The sequence below is a fragment of the Eleutherodactylus coqui genome, chromosome 1 (assembly GCF_035609145.1).
Source record: "Eleutherodactylus coqui strain aEleCoq1 chromosome 1, aEleCoq1.hap1, whole genome shotgun sequence".
Taxonomy (NCBI): domain Eukaryota; kingdom Metazoa; phylum Chordata; class Amphibia; order Anura; family Eleutherodactylidae; genus Eleutherodactylus; species Eleutherodactylus coqui.
Genome location: NC_089837.1, coordinates 149,945,179 through 149,970,780, shown reverse-complemented (window position 1 = coordinate 149,970,780; position 25,602 = coordinate 149,945,179).

Below are 25,602 nucleotides of genomic sequence, written 5' to 3'. Positions count from 1 at the left end.
GTCTGTCCGCACTAAACAGTTTGCCGAAACTATTCAGTCCTCCCTATCGCCTATCTCTCGCCTCCCCTGCCCTAACCTGGCAGCCGAATACTACCACAGCACCCTCAGCTGTCCCCTGGATGAAGTGGCACTGCCCGTGATGCGAGCCGTCAAACGTAGACCACGGCAACCCTGGCTCACGTCCCAAATGCGCTTCATCTGGCGGTGCTCTAGGTGCGCCGAGCGGCTGTGGAGAAAGTCAAAGCTGCCCGCAGACTTCCTCCACTTCAAATTCATGCTTAAAATGTATAACCTAGCCCTTCACCATGCCAAACAAGTTTATTTCACCTCCCTTGTCTCCTCACTATCCCACAACCCCAAGCAACTCTTTGAGACCTTTCACTCCCTCCTCAGCCCCAAGGAAGAGGCCCCTGCGACAGACCTGACTGCTGGAGAACTAGCTGCCTATTTCAAAGAAAAAATCGACCACATTCGAAAAGAAATCTCTGAAAGCTGCATGGTTAGCCCTGATCCCAGTTTCATCAGCACTGCACCCAGCACCTACTCACTATCTACGCTAGAACCAACGACAGAGGAAGAAGTCTCCAGGCTCCTTTCCACTGCCTGCCCCACCACCTGCGCTAGCGACCCTCTCCCCTCTCACCTCCTCCGCTCCCTTTCCCCAGCTCTCATTACTCACCTCACCACAATCTGCAACCTCTCCCTAACCTCTGGCACTTTTCCCTCCTCATTCAAACACTCCATTATATCCCCTCTGCTTAAAAAACCAACCCTGGACCCGACTAATGCTGCCAACTACTGACCCGTCTCAAACCTCCCCTTTATCTCCAAATTACTGGAACGCCTGGTCTACTCCCGCCTTACTCGCTTTCTCTCTGACAACTCGCTCCTCGACCCCCTTCAGTCTGATTTCCGCTCTCTACACTCAACCGAAACTGCCCTTACAAAAGTAACAAATAACCTGATGACTGCAAAGTCGAGAGGTGATTACTCCCTAATAATCCTCCTTGACCTGTCTGCTGCATTTGACACTGTTGACCATAATCTCCTTCTCACTATGCTCCACTCTATTGGTCTAAAGGATACTGCTCTCTCCTGGTTCTCTTCCCACCTCTCTGACCGCTCTTTCAGTGTTTCCTTTGCTGGTTCTATCTCTGCTCCACTTCCTCTCGCTGTCGGGGTACCCCAGGGCTCGGTCCTTGGTCCCCTTCTTTTCTCTATCTATACTGCCCCAATTGGACAAACCATCCACAAATTTGGTCTCCAATACCATCTCTACGCTGATGACACCCAACTATACACCTCCTATTGTGATATCTCTGGACCATTCCTCCAAAATATCACTGACTGTCTGTCCGCTGTCTCTAACACTATGTCCTCCCTTTTTCTCAAACTAAAACTCTCTAAAACTGACCTCCTTGTCTTTCCACCTTCTAACCGACCTCCCCTCAACATCTCCATTCCAGTGTCTGGCACCATCATAACCCCCAGACGGCATGCCCGATGCCTTGGGGTCACACTGGACTCTAACCTCTCCTTTGCCCCCCATATCCAATCTCTGGCCCCAACATGCCACATGCACCTCAGAAATATTGCTAAAATACGTCCGTTCCTAACCACGGACACGCTAAAGACGCTCGTGGTTGCCCTCATCCACTCCCGGCTTGACTACTGCAACTCACTACTCATTGGCCTCCCCCGCACTAGACTCGCTCCGCTCCAATCCATACTAAATGTAGCAGCTAGACTCATTTTTCTATCCAGTCATTATTCAGACGCCTCTGCATTATGCCAGTCGCTGCATTGGCTGCCCATCCACTGCAGAACTAAATTTAAACTCCTCTACCTCTCTCACAAATCTCTGCATGGCGCTGCGCCACCATACATCGCCTCCCTACTGCCAGTACACCACCCAGCCCGCTCACTCCGATCGGCTAACACACTCAGACTAAACACCCCTGTAATACGAACCTCACATGCTCGCCTACAGGACTTCACCAGAGCAGCACCCATCCTGTGGAATGCTCTACCCCAAGGCATCCGGACAATTCCCGATGCACGAAATTTCAGACGTGCCTTAAAAACGAACCTCTTCAGGGAAGCATACCAAATCTCCTGACCTAGTCCCTCGCCCCTCCCTATGGTGCTCCACCCTGTTTGCCTTCTGATAAATGATCTGTACATGAAATTTCCTATTGCCTGTGCTCCCCAACCCCTGCACCTCCTGTACCACCCCCAACTCATTTGTGTCTAACCCAATGTATCTCTCATTGTAATTGTTGCAATTGTTGTATTGTTTTGCATTTATCCATGCCTGAAAGCGCTGCGGAATAAGTTGGCGGTATACAAATAAAGATTATTATTATTCATACTATGTAAGGTCCATCCAGTTCAGCCTAATAACCCCCAATGTTAATCCAGAGGAAGGCAAACAAAAACCAATGAGGTAGAAGCCAATTTTCTCCATTCAAGGGAAAAAAGTTCCTTCCTGACTCCAATTTGACCATTGGAATAATCGCTAGATCAACAACCCTTTTGAAGATATTAACCTCTTAAGGACATGGCCTATTTCAGCGTTGAGGACCAAGCGATTTTTGGTATTTTTCCATCTCCATTTTTCAAAAGCCATAACTTTTTTATTTTTCCGTCGACGCGGCTTTATAAGGGCTTGTTTTTTGCGTGGCGAACTGTAGTTTTTATGGGTGCCACTTTTGGGTACATAAACTATATCGTAAAACTTTTATTATTTTTTTTTATGATAACAGGGAGAGAAAACGCATCAATTCTGCCATAGATTTTTTTTTACAGCGTTAATCATGCAGCATAAATAACACAGAAATTTTTTTCTGCGGGTCGGTACGGTCACAACGATACCAAAATTCTTATATTTTTTTAGGTTTTTACTAGAGATGAGCGAGCGTACTCGGAAAAGCACTACTCGCTCGAGTAATTTGCTTTATCCGAGTATCGCTGTGCTCGTCCCTGAAGATTCGGGTGCCGCTGCGGCTGACAGGTGAGTCGCAGCGGGGAGCAGGGGAGAGCGGGCGGGAGAGAGGGAGAGAAAGATCTTACCTCCGTTCCTCCCCGCTCTCCCCTGCAGCTCCCCGCTCAGTGCCGGCACCCGAATCTTCAGGGACGAGCACAGCGATACTCGGATAAAGCAAATTACTCGAGCGAGTAGTGCTTTTCCGAGTACGCTCGCTCATCTCTAGTTTTTACACTTTTTTGCAATAAAAACCCTTTTTTTGGAATCTTTTTTTTTTTTCTTTATAGCTGCATTCAAAGTCCTGTAACTTTTTTATTTTTCTATGTAAGGAGCTCTATGAGGGCTTATTGTTTGCGAGACGAGCTGTAGTTTTTATTGGTACTATTTTGGGAAATGTACGGCTTTTTTGATCACCTTTATCGCATTTTTTGGAGGCAAAATGCTAAAAATTTGCATTTTGCCTCTGTTTTTTAGCGTTTTTTTTAACGCTTTAGTCGTACAAAATAAAAAACATTATCAGCTTTTTGTACACGTTGTTACGGACGCGTCAATACCAAATATGTGGGGTTTTAATTTTTTTTTACCTTTTTTATGCTAATATTAAAAAAGCACACACATTTTTACATTTTTTTTTACATTTTTCTTTTTTTTAGATTTTTCGTTTCTTTTTTTACACTATTTGAGTACCTCTGAGGGGCTTACATCACTGCACTTATGATCGCTGTGATAAGGCATGGCAGAGCTACTGCCCTGCCATGCCTTATCGCGTATACAGGGATCATAGGCATTGGCACTACAGGACGCCAGTGTCTGTTGCCATGGCGACAGGCCGGGCTCTCGCGATAACATCACGAGAGCCTGCCGGAGACACAGAGGGAGCGCGCTCCCTCTGTGAACTCTTTCTCTGCCGCAATCTACTTAGATCGTGGCAGGGAAGGGGTTAACAGCGGAGGGCGCATCTCCGATGCCCCCCCACTGTTGCAGCGGGATGCCGTCTGTGACTGACAGCCGGCTGCCACTACGGGATAGCGCGAGGTCAGTCATGATCTCGCGCTATCCCGATTACGTAAGGGTACGTCATTTTGCGCGAAGTACCAGCCTGCCATGACGCACCCTTGCGTCATGGAGTGGGAAGGGGTTAATGATTATAACATATAATATTGTATCACCCAGGCCCCTCTTTTACTGAATTTGTCATCACCAAATCTTTAGACAGAGAGTTCTATAGTCTTACTGCTCTTACAGTAAAGAACCCTCTGTTATGTTGGTTTAGAAACCTTCTTTCCTCTAGATGTAGAAAATCCCCTCTTGTTACAGTCACATTCCTGTGCATAAACAGATCATGGGAGAGATATCTTTATTGTCCCCTGATATGTTTATACATACCGTAGTTATTAGGTTGGCCCTCAGGCATCTTTTTTCTAAACTAAATAATCCCAATTTTGATAATCCTTATGTGTATTGTAGTCCACCCATTCCATTTATTTCTTTAGTTGCTGGCCTTTGTACCTGCTCAAACTCTGATGTATCCTTCTTGAGTACCGGTGCCCAAAACTGTACACAATATTCCATGTGTGGTCTAACCAGTGACTTGTAAAGAGGGAGAACAATGTTCTCGGCTTATGCCCCTAGACCTCTTTTGATGCACCACATGATCGTGTTTGCCTTGTCAGCAGCTGCCAGACACTGGTTGCTCCAGTTAAGCTTACAGTTAACTAAAATCCCCATGTCTTTTTCCAGGTCAGTGTTTCCCAGTTTTTTCCCTTTTAGCATGTAATGGTGACACGTATTTCCTCTGCTGATGTGCATAACTTTACACTCAGTGTTAAATCTCATTTGCCATTTTTCTGCCCAAGCCCCCAATTTATCCAGATCCTCTTGCAATCTCCATGCGTCCTCTCTTGTGTTAATTTCTTTACATATTTTTGTGTCATTTGCGAATATTGAATGTTTTGTGAATACAGGCTGTGAACAATATCTATAGAAAATCACTTTCCTATTTGCCCTACAAGAAAATATGACACTACACACACATGAAGCACACCAGTTCACCATTTACATACAGATTTCCTACCCAAAAACATACCATCTGTCAGATTCTTCAAAACTGGTGAATATCATATCACGACAGAAGTGACCTTCCTTTTGCAGAAATCATGTGATGTTAATGCATTCAGGGGAGGAACAGATGAAATGTTTTAAGAAAATAGGTTTTCTTACCTTTTTTATGGAGTTCCTTAATCCGTGCATTCCAGAATACAGAAACGCTTCCATCTGGGATAGCTGCCTTTAGAAGAAATAACACTCTAGCCCCACATTGGTCACCAAATTTCTTAGCGCAACTAAATATTTACTAATTGGTATGGTTTCAGGTATACAGATTAATAGCTAAATGCTCGAGCATTGAGGAAGTTTACAAATCACACACACATATTGGATGTGATTGGAAGGTATCTATTTATTCAAATTAATAAGCAGAAGTATATATACAAAGACAATTGAAAACAGGGCTAGAACACGCATAATTCATTATAATTAATTTATCATCATTGGTTATTAAAACTCAACAAGAACAGTGACATCTTGGTTAGAAGCAGGACATCTCTCAGGCCAATTGGAACTATTTCTCATGAAACTTCTGTAAAATGACCTGGTCTTGGAGAACTGGTGCTGATAACACCAAGGCCATCAGTCTGGTTTTCTTGTCTCAAATTGCTGAACAACAAGCTATGTTTGCAAAGTTCTTGCAAAGGAAAATAACAACAATATGATATAACAGACTGAAGCATATAAAATGGATACACAATACAAAATGGATACATATTTACTGCTCTAACAATGATGATTAACCATTCAGTTGATGCAAACTCTGAGTCACCCTATGGATCAACTCACACCATTTTCGTATTTAAAGTATGGCTTTTGTTAACTGGTAAATAGTCATGCCAGTGCCTGCCATCATTGTGTCTAACCAGTGAGGTCTTTGATGACCTTTTCTTTGTGAGCCACTGACAAATACCAGCATAATATCCTTCTCCAGTCCATTTGCTCGAAGGATGTGTCCAAAATAACATAGTTCTCGTTTTGAAATATTTGCCTCTATTAACGTTTTTGGCTTGATTCAATCTAGTACTTGCTTATTAGTGATTCTCTCTGTCCATGCTATCTGAAGTATCACAGAAGCAAAAATCGAAGGGACTTTAAAACAAATTCCAAACCGCAAAGAACCAGGAATTAACAATTTGCCTAAAGAAGGTTTGTGGCAAATTTCCAGCTTCTACGACACCAGGAAGTTAGAGAACTAGTGGGAGTGGGGGGCAGTCGGTAAGTGAGGGCTTTCGCGCTTATATATATATAGATGTGCAGTAGAAATCTATCTCATCCTTTCCATAATCAGCCATTTCAGTTTGAAATAAGATTAAAATGTTGGTCAATGGAATTCCTGTTGGTAGATCCATAAATAGTCTGCCCCATGATCAGCACATCACTTACATCTGCAGTTCAAAGAACTCTTTAAAAAACATTTTCATAGAGATTTCTGAATTCTATTATCTGGATTTGCATTGCATTGCTCTTATAAACCTGGTTTACCCATTAAAGTGATGACACATCTCTAGGATAAGTCATCACTTTCTGATTGGTGCCCACGCCTCACATATGGTGACAATGAAACAGCTGCAGAGCTGGTTTAGTGCTACAAGAGCTATAGAGACAAAGAGGTAGGACATTATTTTTAATGATTTCACACTGTCTCTACAATTTGCCTTTTAGAAGCATTGAGATAATTAAGGAGTTGGTTATAAAGGTGGCCTTTTGGCAAAGACTTAGATAGGTTTTTCCTGCATCAGGGCAAATATTCAATTTGGTGCCCCTCTTTGATCTTAAGCTAAACTCCGTTTGCTGAACCTTCTTCCTCGCTTGAAAAAAGCTAATTCAAATGATAGTTGTTCAATGTACACATGGCCACCATCAGGGTGATGAGTGATAAGTCACTAGCCGTTAAGTTTTAGCTTACCTGAAAATAGTTGCTGGTTGATCAAAAGTCACAACTGCAAAGTCACAGTTGTTTGTATTTAAACGACTTGCGAACGAATTAGCACAGAGAATTCCACTGCATACTATATCTCAGCAAACAACTAATGAACAATAAGCGTGCGCTCTGTGTAAAAGCTTTCAAACAGCTGTTGTTCATATGCTTTAGCAACTTTTCTCAGTGGCTTTTTGAATGGTAGTTGCTCAGTATTGCTTTAGGCTACATTCACACCTTATTTGTGCGCCCATCCAGGCATCTCATCTGAAAATGCCATTCAAATGAAAAACTGTATGACTCCATACGCTATCGCTTATGGTGCATGGCTGTTCTTTTATGGCATTTTAGCCGGACAGAATAGATGTTGACTGCGCTATTCTGTCCAGCCAAAATCTCATAAACACATGGAAACCTGCTGAACCATAGGTCTTTGTTTCATAAGTGATAGCCTATGGACCTATAGGTTTTCCGAATGCAGCAGGAAAACAAAAATCCCGAGCGCTGATGTGATATAGTGTTTAACTTTATAAATTGCTTGCACAATCAACATGACCTGTCCATGACCAGACTTACCCTGTGGCCAGAACTGCCAGCCTTGCAGTAGTTTGCACCGCAGTAGCAGCAGCTTCTAGGTTGATTCGTAGATAGAACTTCTGCTCCTCCTGATTTGCAGCTGCTGGAGCCCAGCATGATCCAACAGACTCACACAGAAGACTGTTGCTGAGCCACGGACACTACATAAAACAATTTATTTCTTCTGCTGCAGCCGTCTCAGCAAGTCCTAAGGCACAGAGCACCTCTGTCCTCTGACGTGGCAATGATATTAAATAAAACGGATGATTGCTGCTGTCATGTCAGAGGTGCTCTGTGTATCGGGCTCGACTGGAGCGACTGCAACCATAGAGATAAAATGGTTTTATGTACTCTAGCAGGTTGTATTATCCTACTGAAAGAGGCCATTGCCATTATGGAATATCAATACCATGAAGGAGTGTACTTAGTCTATAACAATGGTTAGGTAGGTGGTATGCGTTAAAGTAACATCTACACAAATGCAAGAGCTCAAAGTTTCCCAGCAGAACATTGCTCAGAATATTACACTTTCTCCACTGACTTGCCTGGTTCTGATGTGCATCTTGGTGCTATCTCTTAGATGAGCAAATATGGAAGATAGAAAATGACCCTGGTATGCTAGACTCACCTCAGGCTTACTACCTTCCCATGTTACCCCCAATGAACAGACTGAAGCCAGAGTTTTGTTGGATAATTTTGGCCACAGCAGCCATTTTATTTAACAAAAACAACATTACATATTAAGATTTTAACCTTTTTTCCATAAAAGGAGAGGAGGCCCTTGGAGACACAACCAAAAAATTAAGGGTCTGGTTCTTTCCACATAAAACCGTACCTTGCCTCCAACCATACACCTGGCTTGCAGACACTACTAGCCCCCCTTCCCCACTGGGAGGCTAGAATATCAAAAATTAATCAAGGCCACCCAGGATCCCTTCCCTGGCCTTCCGCCACACACCAGACCCAACCACTATAAACCAACAGGGTGGTAAGTCTTACAGGTGAGGCTGTACCCATCAACACTTCCTTCCACCCAATATAACAAACCCACCTTCAAGGACCTCCCACCCACCATAGTCAGCATGACTTACCGCCTAAGTCTGCGCAGCCCCCCCATAACTGCAACGCCCTTTCTATCCCTTCTTGTATTGCCAGTGTCTACATGTCAGTCCCCACTTCATTCAAAAGAACCCCATCCCTTAGCCAAAAACCCTCATAACCCCCTTTCAGATTAGTATGATGAACTTTTTTCCCTCCTTTTTTTGCCACGAATCCTGAAATATGCCTGTTTATCTTAATTCTAGCTTTGTTGATTTTTTCTACAGACCTGGCCATCCTCCATGACTTTCTGGGAAGTATTTCTGACCAAATGATGATCATTTTGGGAAACAGCCTGCACAATCTTAGAAAATTGTGCTGTATATCCCTTTACAACTCTCTCGCAGGTCGTTCACCCAAATCGTTGCCCCCAGCATGCAGCACTTAAATATCTGGAGCTCTGTCCAACGCTGCATAAAATGTCACTTCAGGCAACACATCATTCCCTTGATACCCATCCAACAAATTATTTCCTCCCTGCTAGAAAAACCCAACTGACGGCCTTCCGGGCTGATCTTTGCACGCTCCACCACCCAGAAGGCGAACAAATGTCCAAGGATCCATATTAATTCTGGGCTTTGACCAGTTAAAACAAAACTAAAACACTAATGTTTTCTATCCCTAATAACCCCCAACTCTATGTTATGCCTTCATTAAAACCTCTACTCCAGATCATTAAACCACCCTTTCGGCCTCACATAAATCTGATATTTATTTGATTCCCAACTATCAATTTTTTGAACTGCTGCCGAGTTCACACCTCATTCAGCGGCCTCCGTTGCCACTCCAATCCTAAAGGAATGGGAAGAATATCCAGCATTTTCCAATCCCAAAAATACTCAAAGCTTTCTTCAAAACAGCCCCAAACTGAATTTTGGATAAAAACGACCCATCACCATGTCTCAACAATGGACCCCTTAATGAAAAACATGCTTTAACCTACTCATGTATTTTACTGGACACATCGTTGCCCCTGGCATTGCTCCCTAAATAATGCTTTTCCCTTTCCCCAACTGATCCGTCTTAGACCGCTTCAACCAAATTTCCACTTTTTTACCTAATACCGTCACATCGGCTGCCATTATGCCCCCCCCCCCACTTTCATACTTGGGGACACCAATTCACTAATGCGAAAAGCCCCAAAAATGCCAATGAAAAAGCCCCTTGAAAAAGGGCCACATCCAAATCATTCTGGCGAACAGTTTTCAACGTCTTACCCAATTGCTCCAAAATTGCACATGATATTGGCCTTCTCCTATTCTTCAACCATTTACCTTTTCTGAAACCTTTCAAAGCCTGCCTAACCACAAAATTCTTTCTAACATCTCGCAACCCCGTAACTTAAAATTAAATGCCAAGCCTGCCATTATCGGATCCACCTTTGCTACAGACCAACCCCCACTTGATGCTTCACACAACAACCACTATAATGCCCCTGTACTGTCCTCTTCCGTCCTCACATCTCCCAAAGTTTCCACCCAATGCTCCCATTCCTTCCATGCTGACTGATATGCTTTCTAAGTGCCCACAGCCAGCAACCCTTTTATCAGGTGCTCCACCGCACGTCGACCAGATTCCAAAGTTCTGGAGGGCATTGTTCTCCTTCCTCCTCTACATCTGGTACCAGCGTTCGAAAGCAATCCCACTGAAAATGAGAAATTGAGTCAGCAATGGAATTGTCAACCCCTGGGACATGTACTGCCACAACCCATGCATTCAGCGACAAACACAACAACACCAAGTCTCGCAGTAAATCCACCACAAGTGGAGAAGGCACAGTCACCGCATTAATAGCCTGTACCACACCCAAATTGTCATAACAAAATCTCACCTACTTATTTCAAAACCACTCCCCCAAATCAACACTGTCACCACAATTGGAAACAATTCAAGCAACACTAAATTCCTAACGAATCCTGCCTTCACCCATTTCACTGCCCAAGCTGCGAAACACCATTGTTTTCTGAAAAATGACCCAAAACCTACACCCCCAGCTGCATTTGTAAAAAGCTCACAATCTAAGTTATCCACCCCAATTTCCATTACTAATGACCGACCATTATATTTTTCCAGAAATGACAGCCAAACTACCAAATCGGCCTTCAAATCTCTTGTAATCTCTTGTAATGATGAGGTGATTTTACCCAAGTTGTAGCCCGAACCATTTTTCGGCAAAAAAACTAGCCCATGGGCATGATCCTACAAACAAAATTTAGCTTTCCCAAAAGAGATTGCAAATCCTTAAGAGTAATTTTCTTACTTGAACGTGCCTTCTGTAAATCCCGCTTCAAGCATAGCAACTGGTCCGGTGGCAAATGGCACTCCATTGCCTCTGTATTGATCATAATTAGAGATGAGCAAGCACCAAAATGCTCGGGTGCTCGTTACTCGAGACGAACTTTTCGCGATGCTCGAGGGTTCGTTTCGAGTAACGAACCCCATTGAAGTCAATGGGCGACCCGAGCATTTTTGTATATCGCCAATGCTCGCTAAGGTTTTCATTTGCGAAAATCTGGGCAATTCAAGAAAGTGATGGGAACGACACAGAAACGGATAGGGCAGGCGAGGGGATACATGTTGGGCTGCATCTCAAGTTCCCAGGTCCCACTATTAAGCCACAATAGCGGCAAGAGTGCCCCCCCTCCCAACAATTTTTACTTCTGAAAAACCCTCATTAGCAAGGCATACCTTAGCTAAGCACCACACTACCTCCAACAAAGCACAATCACTGCCTGCATGACACTCCGCTGCCACTTCTCCTGGGTAACATGCTGCCCAACCCTCCCGCACGACCCAGTGTCCACAGCGCACACCAAATTGTCCCTGCGCAGCCTTCAGCTGCACTCATGCCACACGCTGGCCTCATAGCCACACCACCCTCATGTCTATTTATAAGTGCGTCTGCCATGAGAAGGAACCGCAGGCACACACTTCAGAGGGTTGGCATGGCCAGGCAGCGACCCTCTTTAAAAGGGGCGGGGCGATAGCCCACAATGCTATACAGAAGCAATGAGAAATCCAATCCTGTGCCACCTCCATCAGGAGCTGCACACGTGGACATAGCAATGGGGAACCCATGTGCCACACACTATTCATTCTGTCAAGGTGTCTGCATGCCCAGTCAGACCAGAGTCTTTTATAAATAGTCACAGGCAGGTACAACTCCGCAATGGGAATTCCGTGTGCACCCACAGCATGGGTGGCTCCCTGGAACCCACCGGCTGTACATAAATGTATCCCATTGCAGTGCCCTGGACAGCAGAGCTAACGTCAGATTAAATGCAGGTGGGCTTCGGCCCACACTGCATGCCCCAGTCTGACCGGGGTTTTTAATACATAGACACAGGCAGGTACAAATCCCTAATGTGAAGTCCCTGTGGACCCACAGCATGGGTGGGTCCCAGGAAGCCACCGGCGGTACATAAATATATCCCATTGCATTGCCCATCACAGCTGAGGTAACGTCCGATTAAATGCAGGTGGGCTTCGGCCCACACTGCATGCCCCAGTCTGACCGGGGTTTTTAATACATAGACACTGGCAGGTACAACTCCCTAATGTGAAGTCCCTGTGGACCCACAGCATGGGTGGCTTCCTGGAACCCACCGGTGGTACATAAATATATCCCATTGCAGTGCCCTGCTCAGCAGAGCTAACGTCACATACAATACAGGTGTGCTTCGGCCCACAGTGCATGCCCCAGTCAGACTGGTAATATGTTTATGTAGCAAAAGTCTAGGCCAACCCCACACACCTTGCTGTACCATGAGTGCAGGCGAAGCCCATAAAAATTAATTGGATTACACTGTAGGCGAGGGCCCAAAAAAATTCGTGTACCAACAGTACTAATGTACCTCAGAAAAATTGCCCATGCCCAACCAAGAGGGCAGGTGAAACCCATTAATCGCTTTGGCTAATGTGGCTTAATTTGTAACTAGGCCTGTAGGCAGCCCAGTTAAAATAAAAATTGGTTCAGGTGCAAGTTTCAACGCTTTAATGAGAATTGAAACGTATAAACATTGTTTACTAAAGTAATATGACTGAGCCTTGTGGGCCTAAGAAAAATTGCCCGTTCGGCGTGATTACGTGATGTTTCAGGAGGAGGAGCAGGAGGAGGAGGATGAATATAATACACAGATTGATGAAGCTAAAAGGTCCCCGTTTTTTATGGTGATAGAGAACGATGCTTCCATCTGCGGGTGCAGCCTACATATTGTTTAGGTACCGCTGCTGTCCACTGGTGGAGAAGAGAAGTCTGGGGAAATCCAGGCTTTGTTCATCTTTATGAGTGTAAGCCTGTCGGCACTGTCGGTTGACAGGCGGGTACGCTTATCCGTGATGATTCCCCCAGCCGCACTAAACACCCTCTCTGACAAGACGCTAGCCGCAGGACAAGCAAGCACCTCCAGAGCATACAGCGCGAGTTCAGGCCACGTGTCCAGCTTCGACACCCAGTAGTTGTAGGGGGCAGAGGCATCACGGAGGATGGTCGTGTGATCGGCTACGTACTCCCTCACCATCCTTTTACAGTGCTCCCGCCGACTCAGCCTTGACTGGGGAGCGGTGACACAGTCTTGCTGGGGAACCATAAAGCTGGCAAAGGCCTTGGAGAGTGTTCCCCTGCCTGCGCTGTACATGCTGCCTGATCTCCGCGCCTCCCCTGCTACCTGGCCCTCGGAACTGCGCCATCTGCCACTAGCGCTGTCGGATGGGAAGTTTACCATCAGTTTGTCCGCCAGGGTCCTGTGGTATAGCATCACTCTCGAACCCCTTTCCTCTTCGGGTATGAGAGTGGAAAGGTTCTCCTTATACCGTGGGTCGAGCAGTGTGTACACCCAGTAATCCGTAGTGGCCAGAATGCGTGTAACGCGAGGGTCACAAGAAAGGCATCCTAACATGAAGTCCGCCATGCGTGCCAGGGTACCTGTATGCAACACATGGCTGTCCTCACTAGGAAGATCACTTTCAGGATCCTCCTCCTCAGGCCATACACGCTGAAAGGATGACAGGCAAGCAGCATGGGTACCCTCAGCAGTGGGCCAAGCTGTCTCTTCCCCCTCCTCCTCATGCTCCTCCCTTCTCCTCCTCCTCAACGCGCTGAGATATAGACATGAGGGTGCTCTGACTATCCAGCGACATACTGTCTTCCTCCACCTCCATTTCCGAGCGCAAAGCGTCTGCCTTTATGCTTTGCAGGGAACTTCTCAAGAGGCATAGCAGAGGAATGGTGACGCTAATGATTGCAGCATCGCCGCTCACCATCTGGGTAGACTCCTCAAAGTTTCCAAGGACCTGGCAGATGTCTGCCAACCAGGCCCACTCTTCTGTAAAGAATTGAGGAGGCTGACTCCCATGTTGGAGTTGGTATTCCACTATAGCTCTACGCTGCTCATAGAGCCTGGCCAACATGTGGAGCGTAGAGTTCCACCGCGTGGGCACGTCGCACAGCAGTCGGTGCACTGGCAGATTAAACCGATGTTGCAGGGTCCGCAGGGTGGCAGCATCTGTCTTGGACTTGCGGAAATGTGCGCTGAGCTGGCGCACCTTTCCGAGCAGGTATGACAAGTGTGGGTAGCTTTTCAGAAAGCACTGAACCACCAAATTAAAGACATGGGCCAGGCATGGCACGTGCGTGAGGCTGCCGAGCTGCAGAGTCTCCACCAGATTACGGCCGTTGTCACACACGACCATGCCCGGTTGGAGGCTCAGCGGCACAAGCCAGTGGTCGGTCTGCTCTGTCAGACCCTGCAGCAGTTCGTGGGCCGTGTGCCTCTTCTCTCCTAAGCTGAGTAGTTTCAGCACTGCCTGCTGACGCTTGCCCACCGCTGTGCTGCCACGCTGCGCAACACCGACTGCTGGCGACGTGCTGCTGCTGACACATCTTGATTGCGAGACAGAGGTTGCGTAGGAAGAGGAGGAGGAGGGTGGTTTAGTGGAGGAAGCATACACCGCCGCAGATACCAGCACCGAGCTGGGACCCGCAATTCTGGGGGTGGGTAGGACGTGAGTGGTCCCAGGCTCTGACTCGGTCCCAGCCTCCACTAAATTCACCCAATGTGCCGTCAGGGAGATATAGTGGCCCTGCCCGCCTGTGCTTGTCCACGTGTCCGTTGTTAAGTGGACCTTGCCAGTAACCGCGTTGGTGAGGGCGCGTACAATGTTGCGGGAGATGTGGTTGTGCAGGGCTGGGACGGCACATCGGGAAAAGTAGTGGCGACTGGGAACCGAGTAGCGCGGGGCCGCCGCCATCATGTTTTTGAAAGCCTCCGTTTCCACAAGCCTATACGGCAGCATCTCCAGGCTGATCAATTTGGCTATGTGCACGTTTAACGCTTGAGCGTGCGGCGTACTTGCGCTTGCGCTCAAACAGTTGCGCTAGCGATGGCTGGACGCTGCGCTGAGAGACATTGCTGGATGGGGCCGAGGACAGCGGAGGTGAGGGTGTGGGTGCAGGCCGGGAGACGGTAGTGCCTGTGTCCTGAGAGGGGGGTTGGATCTCAGTGGCAGGTTGGGGCACAGGGGTAGAGGCAGTGGTGCGAACCGGAGGCAGTGAACGGCCTTCGTCCCACCTTGTGGGGTGCTTGGCCATCATATATCTGCGCATGCTGGTGGTGGTGAGGCTGGTGGTGGTGGCTCCACGGCTGATCTTGGCACGACAAACCTTGCACACCACAGTTCGTCGGTCATCTGCACTCTCAGTGAAAAACTGCCAGACCTTTGAGCACCTCGGCCTCTGCAGGGTGGCATGGCGCGAGGGGGCGCTTTGGGAAACAGTTGGTGGATTATTCAGTCTGGCCCTGCCTCTACCCCTGGCCACCGCACTGCCTCTTCCAACCTGCCCTGCTGCTGCACTTGCCTCCCCCTCTGAAGACCTGTCCTCAGTAGGCTTAGCAAACCAGGTGGGGTCAGTCACCTCATCGTCCAGCTGCTCTTCCTCCGAATCCTCTGTGCGCTCCTCCCTCGGACTTACTGCAATTACTACTACCTGATTGATTGACAACTGTGTCTCATCGTCATCATCCTCCTCACCCACTGAAAGCTCTTGAGACAGTTGCCGGAAGTCCCCAGCCTCATCCCCCGGACCCCGGGAACTTTCCAAAGGTTGGGCATCGGTCACGACAAACTCCTCTGGTGGGAGAGGAAACATTGCTGCCCATTCTGGACAGGGGCCAGAGAACAGTTCCTGGGAGTCTGCCTGCTCCTCAGAATGTGTCATTGTAATGGAGTGAGGAGGCTGGGAGGAAGGAGGAGCAGCAGCCAGAGGATTCAGAGTTGCAGCAGTGGACAGCGTAGAAGTCTGGGTGGTCAATAAATTGCTGGATGCACTTTCTGCCATCCACGACAGGACCTGCTCACACTGCTCATTTTCTAATAAAGGTCTACCGCGTGGACCCATTAATTGTGAGATGAATCTGGGGACCTCTGAAACTTGCCTCTCTCCTAATCCCGCAGGAGTCGGCTGTGATACACCTGGATCAGAAGCTCGGCCTGTGCCCACACCCTGACTTGGGCCTCCGCGTCCTCGCCCACATCCACGTCCTCTAGGCCTACCCCTACTCCTAAACATGGTGTATTACGAGTAGAGCAGAAACAGAACGCTGTAATTAAATGTGCCGCTTATTGGCCTGTGGTTAGAGGCTGACTTCGCTTACGGAACGCACAGCAGAGCCAGGAAACAATTTTGAGCACGCCTGCACTGAGACGTAGGTGCGTATGATTGAGCTAGTGGAATTCACAGCGCAGAAGCAGTCAAGTGGCCAAAGGCCACTAGTAGGCCTTAAGTATTTTGCTTCTATTTTTTAAAATGCTGAGCTGATACAGCAGACAGATACTGTAGGCAGCGTATATTATGTATTCTGTTTCCCTCTGGCGGGATGACGGCGGTGATGTAACGGAGACAGCAGAGCCAGGAAACAATTTTGCGCAAGCCTGCTGTAATGCTTAGCTGCGTATTAATTAGGACTACTACCCCCAGCAGACACGCAGTACACTCAAGACGGTCACAGGCAGCCCAAATATAGTATTTTTCCACAATTTTTTGGAAAAAGCTCACTGCCTATATAGCCTGTATATCTCTTTCCCTGTACCACTGTCCCTGCCTCACCAGTACTGGCCCTATACTCTGTACAATGACAGCAGACTGAGGACGCAATGCTCTGCGCGCCCGATATACAAAAAAAAAAAATTGTGCAACACTGCTAAAAGCAGCCTCAACAGTACTGCACATGGTCAGATGTGGCCCTAAGAAGGACCGTTGGGGTTCTTGAAGCCTAATATAACTCCTAACGCTCTCTCTATAGCAGCAGCAGCATCAGTAGCACTGTCCCTGATCTATGTCAGAATGCATCTGTGGCGAGCCGCGGGCGGGGCAAATTTAAATACTCAGGTGACACCTGATCTCCCCAGCCACTCACTGCAGGGGGGTGGTATAGGGCTGGAACATCACAGGAGGAAGTTGTAATGCCTTCCATGTCTTTCTATTGGCCAGAAAAGCGCGCAAATGTCTCAGAGATGAAAGTGAAAGTAACTCGAACATCGCGTGGTGTTCGTCTCGAGTAACGAGTATCTCGAACACGCTAATACTCGAACGAGTATCAAGCTCGGACGAGTACGCTCGCTCATCTCTAATCATAATCCCCAGAAAGCTCAAGCATGTCACAGGCTCTTTAGTTTTTTACGGAACCAATGTTAAACCAAAATGCCTAGCAACCCATTGCCCAGCATTTAACAAAGTTCTGCAAATAAGCTCATTTGCTGGGCCAATACACAAAAAATCATCCAAATATTGGATGACAGACCTAATTCCCGACATGTCATATATTACTCACTCCAAAAAAGAACTAAAAGCCTCAAAATAAGCACAGGAAATAGAACAACCGATCGGTAAACACCTGTCAGCAAAAAACGCACCATCCCAGTAACAACCCAATTACCGACAACTATCTGGGTGAACCGGGAGCAAACAAAAAGCTGATTCAATATCAGTTTTTGCGAGCAGCCCCCCTGGCCTGTAATTACGCACCCATTTTACAGCTGCATCAACCAACATATATACCATTGAACAAAGTTCCGGGTCTATACAATTATTAGCTGACGCCCCTTTTGGGTACGAGAAGTGATGTATCAACCAAAATTTATTTGGCTCTTTTGTAAGTACCACTCCCAGCGGTAATACAACTAAATCCTCCCAAGGCGGAAAAACAAACGGCTCCGCCATTCTACCTGAACTCACCTCCTTGAGCAACATCTTTCTCACAATCTCTTTCCGAAAACGGAACTTGAAACCCTGGATGTGGTATTATCCCTCCTTAAAACCCCTCCTTAAAACCTTCAAACAAAAGTGACCTTTTTTCATGATCCAGATAGCTATTTACATAAGGGACCATCCTTTAAAGCCTCACTGGTGTCATCCCTTTTCCAACTACCTCCGCTACCCTTTCCTTTTCCTGAAAACAACGGACCACCACATGTGCTGAACTGTTGCACACTGAACAGACATGCTTGAAGCTGCTTCTCGCTCCAAATTTACATTTTCCATCATTGAATTGCCAGCACACACCTGGCTTTTCCCCCTCTGTCTGACCAATTTATTGTCCCGTCCCCCCCCCCCCCCCCGACGTTTCCACTGGAGTCGGCTAAGCTGGCTCCCTCCTGAAAGGGATGGGGCCATCACTTTCAGCTATAACCCGATATCTTTATGGTCCCATCTAATGCTTGGCCTAGCCGCCTTAAGCTAATGAAACTGTTCGTTGTAGCGTAGCCAAGTTTGCTCACCATAAATCCAGTATGCTTCACCTATTGCATCCAAATAACAAAATAATCCCGAATAATTCTCAGGACTCTTTTCCCCAATCACGCTAGCCAAAATCGCAAACGCTTGTAACCAGTTCTGAAGATTCTGCGGAATCAACTGCCACTGTTTCTTTTCTTCCTCTTCTTTTTTCTATTCTGTTCTTTTCCCTTTATCCAAATAAAATTTTTCTAACAGAAACAAAGAAAAAATTTCCCCGTACTCATCATGCCATGTTTTTTCCCTCTAAACACATATAAACTTTCTTTTTAGCCTTATCGTCCAAACGAATTGCATCCCACCAATCAGCTTCTACCTCTCCCCTACCTCACGCTCACCCTTTTCCCTACAGCTCTCACTCCACCAGTTAATAGTTAATTAATCCTCTCCTTGCCTGACTCTGGTTCCCTAGCATCCCAGCCATACAGGGCCTTCTCTTATTGGCACTTTTTGGGCCCTGATAGGGCCCTGTGCTATATCTTTGATGGCCCACCCCCAGCCCACTCACCCCTATGTGTCTCCACACACTTTTTGGGTGCTCTCCTTAAGGAGCATGCCACCCCTTTTGACCCTTAGATAAACAACACCCAGGAACCTTGCTGTACACAACATATAAAAGAAAATGTGATTCATCAGACCAGGCCACCTTCTTCTAATGTTCAGTGGTCTAGATGTGATCTTCACATGCTATTGGAGGCACTTTCAGCAGTGGTCAGGAGTCAGCACTGGCACACTGTCTACTTGACAGCTATGCAGGCCCATACACAGCAAGCTGTGATGCACAATGTGCTCTAACACCTTTCCATTATAGCCAGCATTAAACTTTTCAGCAAATTGTGCTACAGTAGCTCTTCTGTGGGATTGGACCACATAAGCTAGTCTTCATTTCTCACATACATCAATTAGCTGTGGGCACCCGTGACACTGTCTCTGGTTCCCAATTTGTCATTCCTTTGACCGCTTTTGCTAGTTACTAATCACTGCTGCATACCAGGAACTCTCCACAAGCCCTGGCATGTTCATTTTTTCTGCTACTCCAACTACAGTTCCTCAGCATTTGGACCTAATTTTAACAGTACAAACTTTAGAGAATGCTGTTCTCAGTTATAAGAGTTTTTATGTTCCTTTTACCATTTCAGCCATTCTGCTGTCTCCTGTGATTTGTGAAATGTGCTTCGTCTTACTATAATTTAATTTGTTTTCGCTCTGCTTTCCAGTAGCTTGTTCTCTCCAACATGACTGCAGTTTGAGGTTGTGCCTTTACGTGTTTCCAAATCTTCATTTCTTTTAAGTGCATTTTGAAAATGATAACATTCCCTTTATGATCTTTTTGTTAACTACTGCCCTGTAAATTCCTGATTGACAAGTCTCCGTATTTATACGGTATTCGTGGTATAAACTGATGCAAGATATTGTTAGATTATGGTAGCGAAATAGGGCAGGGATGAGATGGAAATGTGAATTTTCCTTCTGGAATTTGGACAGAAAATAACACTATCTGGGCACTGTCATTTCAATGACCCATTTTATAGTGGACACTTTTTAGGGTTCTACATGACCACTTGGGCACTGAAATTTGGCTGAAGTATTTGTCCTCACACTACTATGATTTTTGGGTATTTATATGTGGTTGGCACAGTTGTAGGCTCACTACCAGGACTAACGCTAATGTCCGCTCACAGATTTAGTTGGCATGATTGCTTGTGTTCTGGTAGAACTGATCAAGTGATAAATACCGTGTTTCCCCGAAAGTAAGACAGTGTCTTACTTTCTTTTTATCCCCAAAAGCCCCACTATGTCTTACTTTCGGGGTATGTCTTATATTGGAGAAAAATGGAGCATGAAAAAATGTGGACCATGCTCCATTTTCGTGCGGGTCTCCCGCGGGGACGGCTCCCGCGGGCTTCTATTGAAGCCTATGGAAGCCGTCCGGATCCGCGGGAGACCTAAAATAGGAATTTAAAAGAATTTACCTACCGGTATCCGTAGCGGGCGGGGAAGGTCTGCTCTTCCTCACGGCCGGATCTTTCTTGCTTCGGCTCGGCGGATGTGCCTGGCGCATGCGCGCGGCACGTCGGCAACGTGCCGGCGACGTGCCGCCGGCGTGACGAATTCATCCGCCGGCCGAAAAAGAAGATCCGGCCGTGAGGAAGAGCAGACCTTCCCCGCCCGCTACGGATACTGGTAGGTAAATTCTTTTAAATTCTTATTTTCAGCGCTCATGTCCGCGGGGCAGGAGGGACCCGCTACGGATTCTACATGTAGAATCCGTAGCGGGCCTGATTTTCCCCGTGGACATGAGGCCTAAGATCAGAGGGAGGTGGCAGACGCGGCGACGTATGGAGAGGGGGACGGTGTTAGATGAGAGGGAGGCGGCAATACCCGTGTTTCCCCGAAAGTAAGACATATGTCTTACTTTCGGGGTACGGCTTATATTAGCCGACCCCCCTGAAACCCCCGATACGTCTTACAATCGGGGGTGTCTTACTATCGGGGAAACACGGTATTTACTTGGCCAAGTCTGTAAACTGAGTCAATCAATATTATATGATTACATATAGGTATACTAAGGCTTATTTTGGAGGTGTAACCTTATTATATTGAGACAAGGCTTATTTTAGAATAAACTATGTCCTCATCTCTGAAGAACAAGCCTTGTTCCTGTTAAGTTGCAATCCAAAGAAGTAAATTTAAACGGCAGTAAGAATCTGGTGCATACGTTTCTCAAAAAACCTTTATTCTTCCATCTTCAGTTAAAAAGCAGCGACATCAAACGATCTTTATCAAAACACTTTTGGAGTTGTTTCTGTTAAAGGGCTGTTTAGTGATGTTCATCTCGTCTGTTGGGCTAGGACCACACTATGATTTTGGTCACAACAAGGTTGAGCAAGCAAAAATCATTGTGCAGCCCTGTGACCATGGTGTCCCATTGAAGTCAATGGAGTCACGGTGTGCGATGGCACAAAAGCTAACCATCCTACTGTAGAATGGGAGCTTGGTATGTATCCAACAGTAAGTCCATTGACTGTTTCCAATTACTACAAGCACTACTGTGAATGCAGCTTTGTCTTCTAATAGAAAGAGTAAAACAGAATCAGTGCATTTCCTGCATCGGACTTAGTAAGATTTTCCCCAGCGCACGGTGCACTAAATACATGAAGAGGCTCACAAAACTTGATATAGAATATATTTACATATGAATTATAAAAAGGGGTTTAAAAATGAGCATTCCCATTTTAAAATAATCTAAACCAGGGCTGTAAAATTACTAAAGTACAGTACTAGTTGTAATGTCAGAAAGATCAGAACTAAAAAGCTAACGCTAATGCACCAAATCAAATGTATTCTTTCAGTAACCTGACAGTAATTTCTACACTCTTATTCACAGCTTGATAAATGTAGGGCAGAGTTAGATGTTTCCTCTAAGAGCTTTTAGGATTGCAAAATAATCAAATGAGTGGTGTTGTCAGGGCAAAAGAATTTAATCATGAACCTTTAATCCTGGCATAGGGCAAGTTTGAGACAGAATAAAATCATTTTGTTAGTAGACTGGTTATTGGCATGAAAATGAGGTCAAATGTGGCATTGATCACTTTCTTCCACACTTATTACAAGAAAATCCTCTTACAGCTAAAGCATGGAGCTAACAACACGAATTACAACCATTTAAACAAGGCATGTCCATGTTCTAGGAAATGAAATTCAATCCAGGTACGAGGTACAGCAGAGGCAAGGATGATTTACCAAACCGCTAAATAAATATACAAGCACCTCGAATAATATTAAAAACCTTAACATTTTAAGAAGTGTAGCCAGGGGTTCAGCACAGGGGAACAAAAACACATCCAAAGCCTGATTGAGGCCCCCAACCCAGGTAATACTTTAACAACAGAAGAGGTCTATACTAATCATGGTGGTTATAAGCACTTTCTGCTTTCCCAGAAACAGATCTATCTAAGAATTAAACAAAGAATTTGATTGGTTACATGAATGCAAAATGTAAACTTAATTGTAACCATCAGATTGGCATCAAAATCATGTTTGCCAATCTATTGGGTTAAGTACACCAAGTAAATTTCCATAGGAATCATACCCTGCCCAGTATGGCGATGGCATGATATAGGTGAGAAACCTCAAAAGGAGGAGTGTTAAATCTTTGGTCAAATCTGAGAGAAAGTGTTGGTGACGTGATGCTACCGTAGCTGGATGAGAAGGAAGATGGCAATGAAGGAAGGATGCACGACTAGGATAAGTGAACCTGTGTCAGGCAGCAGGTAGAAGAAGGCACTGCTGCTGCAGAGATGGGAGAAATGTAATATGAATTGAAGGAAGGGGAGATTTATAAGTCATTCTGTGCACATACAGGCCTGTATTTACTCACAGTCAGTCTGGTCCTGGATCTAGATTCTAAATGAATCCCTGGTCAAGGAAGTCAGAGTGTATTGAGGATGTACAGGCCTCACCATGTAGAAAGCTCCATTAGAAGCTCACACATCCACCACCTGCTCCTCCATGTCGCTCCCTTCTGGGAGATTCTAATAGCACTCAGGAAGTTTGACAGTTCTTCCAGAAGCCGGTGATTTCCGGTGAGTTGGCTGCAATGACGTTACAGTGGGTGGGCCAAGAGTATTGCTAGGGTCTTAAAATATCTGAGGCACAAACCAAAAGGCATATATTCTGCACACTCCCCAAAAAGAAACATCTATATATGTATATAGTTATCAAATACCAGTGTTGCCTTTAATTGTTCCCATGCACAATACAATTAAATTGCACTGTTGTGCCACCCCAAACAGCAAGACACAAACTTGTATTCGCTTAACTCTGATCCCCTGTCAAGTGCAGAGTTGTCTTCTAGCCTGCACAACTACCACTTGGCACGATGCAGTGAAATTAATGCACTGACTACATCAAAACATAGTGCCCATAATCCTGGATTGCCAGAGGCAGCAGGCCTGAAGTGGCGTGGGAACTACAAGATAGAAAATTGTGGGGTAGAGAGCTTATGGTATTTTGTGTGAGGTACTGAGGGGCGTGATACTGGATGGTTGCTACGTCGCCCCTAGGTTTCACTATTATGCCTAGTGGGACTGGAGGAAGTTCATCTCCCACTGTTTGAGACATTGAAGTCCAGGGTTGCAATGTAATCTCCAGCAGGTAGTTGCTGGAGAAGCTTTCTTTAAAAATCTTTGGACCTGGATTTTTGGAATGAATGTCAGGTTGGTAGTGGGGCCATCCATTCCACTTCCTCCACTCCGGGTTATGTGCAAGGTCAATCAGCACAGGTGCTGAGGCTGGGCCAGGAAGAGGTGTACATAAGTAGCAGTTTTCACTGACTCAGAGAGAGACTGGATGGCTGCTGGACCCAGGCAGCCTGATATACCTACTGCAGGTAAAAGCCCTGTTGTTTTGTGCACCTGCAGCAAGTGACCTGTACAGGCAGGGACTGTCTGTGAAACTAATGCTGGAGAAGCTGGACTGTTATTTTCATGCCTGAAGTAAAGGCTGTATTGTCTTTTGATTTATTGGACTGAAATAAACACAGGTCACGCCTGTACTTGGACTTTAAAACGTGTCTCTGACTGCCGTACACCCTGCAAACCCGCACTCTACCGAGCTGTCTTCCCACACTTGTTGTACCATAGGTTTTGGGATCTGAGGCATCAGGAATTTAATTTCTATGTTGTGAAAACAAATTCTAGCAGTATCGATAAATTACAAGAAGTGGGGTCGGTCTTTAAATGCTACTGTCTCTTGCGCCCATAGTAGTCTATGGAGAGTAGGGAGACAGACTCTGAAACTTGGTTGAATCTTCGAGTAAGTAATTTTATCTCACCCCAGTGCTGTATTTACATTTACACTGCTCATTATAATGTCTTCCATGTTGCTGCTTCAGTGTGTGAGAGAGAGCTAGGGAAGCAGCATCTCTTCTTCTGCGTGTGCAGTGTATAGAGACATCATAGTAGCTAGTCTCCTCCTACCATCTACTGCCACAGCTTTTTTTTCTCATTTTTTTTTCATTTTTTCCTCTACACTTTCAAAAAATCTTAACTTTGAAGGCTTGTTTTCTGCAAGTTGAATTGTATTTTTTATGTTTAAACTGTTTTATTAAATTTAGCAAGTAAAATATACCATATCAAAGAGGTCTCGCAGGACTGTATAATAAGGTAGAACATGAGACAAAACATTTACAAAATTAACCTTTAACCCCTTAATGACGTGGCCCCTTTTTCTTTTTCCATTCTCGTTTTTTCTTCCCCCCCTTCAAAAAAATCGTAACTCCTTTATTTATCCATCGACGTCGCTGTATGAGGGCTTGTTTTTTGCGGGACGAGTTGTATTTTTCAATGGTGCTATTTAATGTACCATATAATGTACGGAAAAACTTTTTAAAAATTGTAAGTGGAGCAAAATGAAAAAAAAACCGACATTTCGCCATCTTTTAGTGCGTCTTGTTTCTACGGCGCACAAACAGTGACATAATAACTTTATTCTGTGAGTTGGTACGATTACTACGATACCAAACTTGTATACGTTTTTTCTTACTATACTACTCTTTTTAAAAAATTTTTTAAAGACATTTAATTTTTTCAATTATTTTCTGCGGTCATTTTGTGCGCACAATAACTTTTTTATTTTTCCGTCGACATAGTTTAGCGAGGGCTCATTTTTTGCGGGATGTTTTTGATCGCTTTTTATTGCATTTTTTCTGGGAGACAAGGTAACTAAAAAAGTGCATTTCTGGCATTCTTTATTTTTTTTTTGGGACGACGTTCACCGTGTGGAAAAATTAATGCACTACTTTGATAGATCGGATTTTTACGGACGCGGCGATTCCAAATACATATTTTTATTTTATGATTTAGATTTTTCAATAATGGGTATGACAAAAGGGGGGTGATTTAAACTTTTATAACTTTTTTTTACAATTAAAAAAACTTTATTGATTTTTTTAAACTTTACTTTGAGGTCCCCCTGGGGGACTTTAACATGCGATGCTTTGATCGCTCCTGCAGTATGACATAATGCTATAGCATTACGTCATACTGCAATTTAACAGGCAGTCTATCATGCCCCCCCACGGGGATGGCTTGAGAGGCAGTCTGGTAAGGCAGCCCTGGGGCC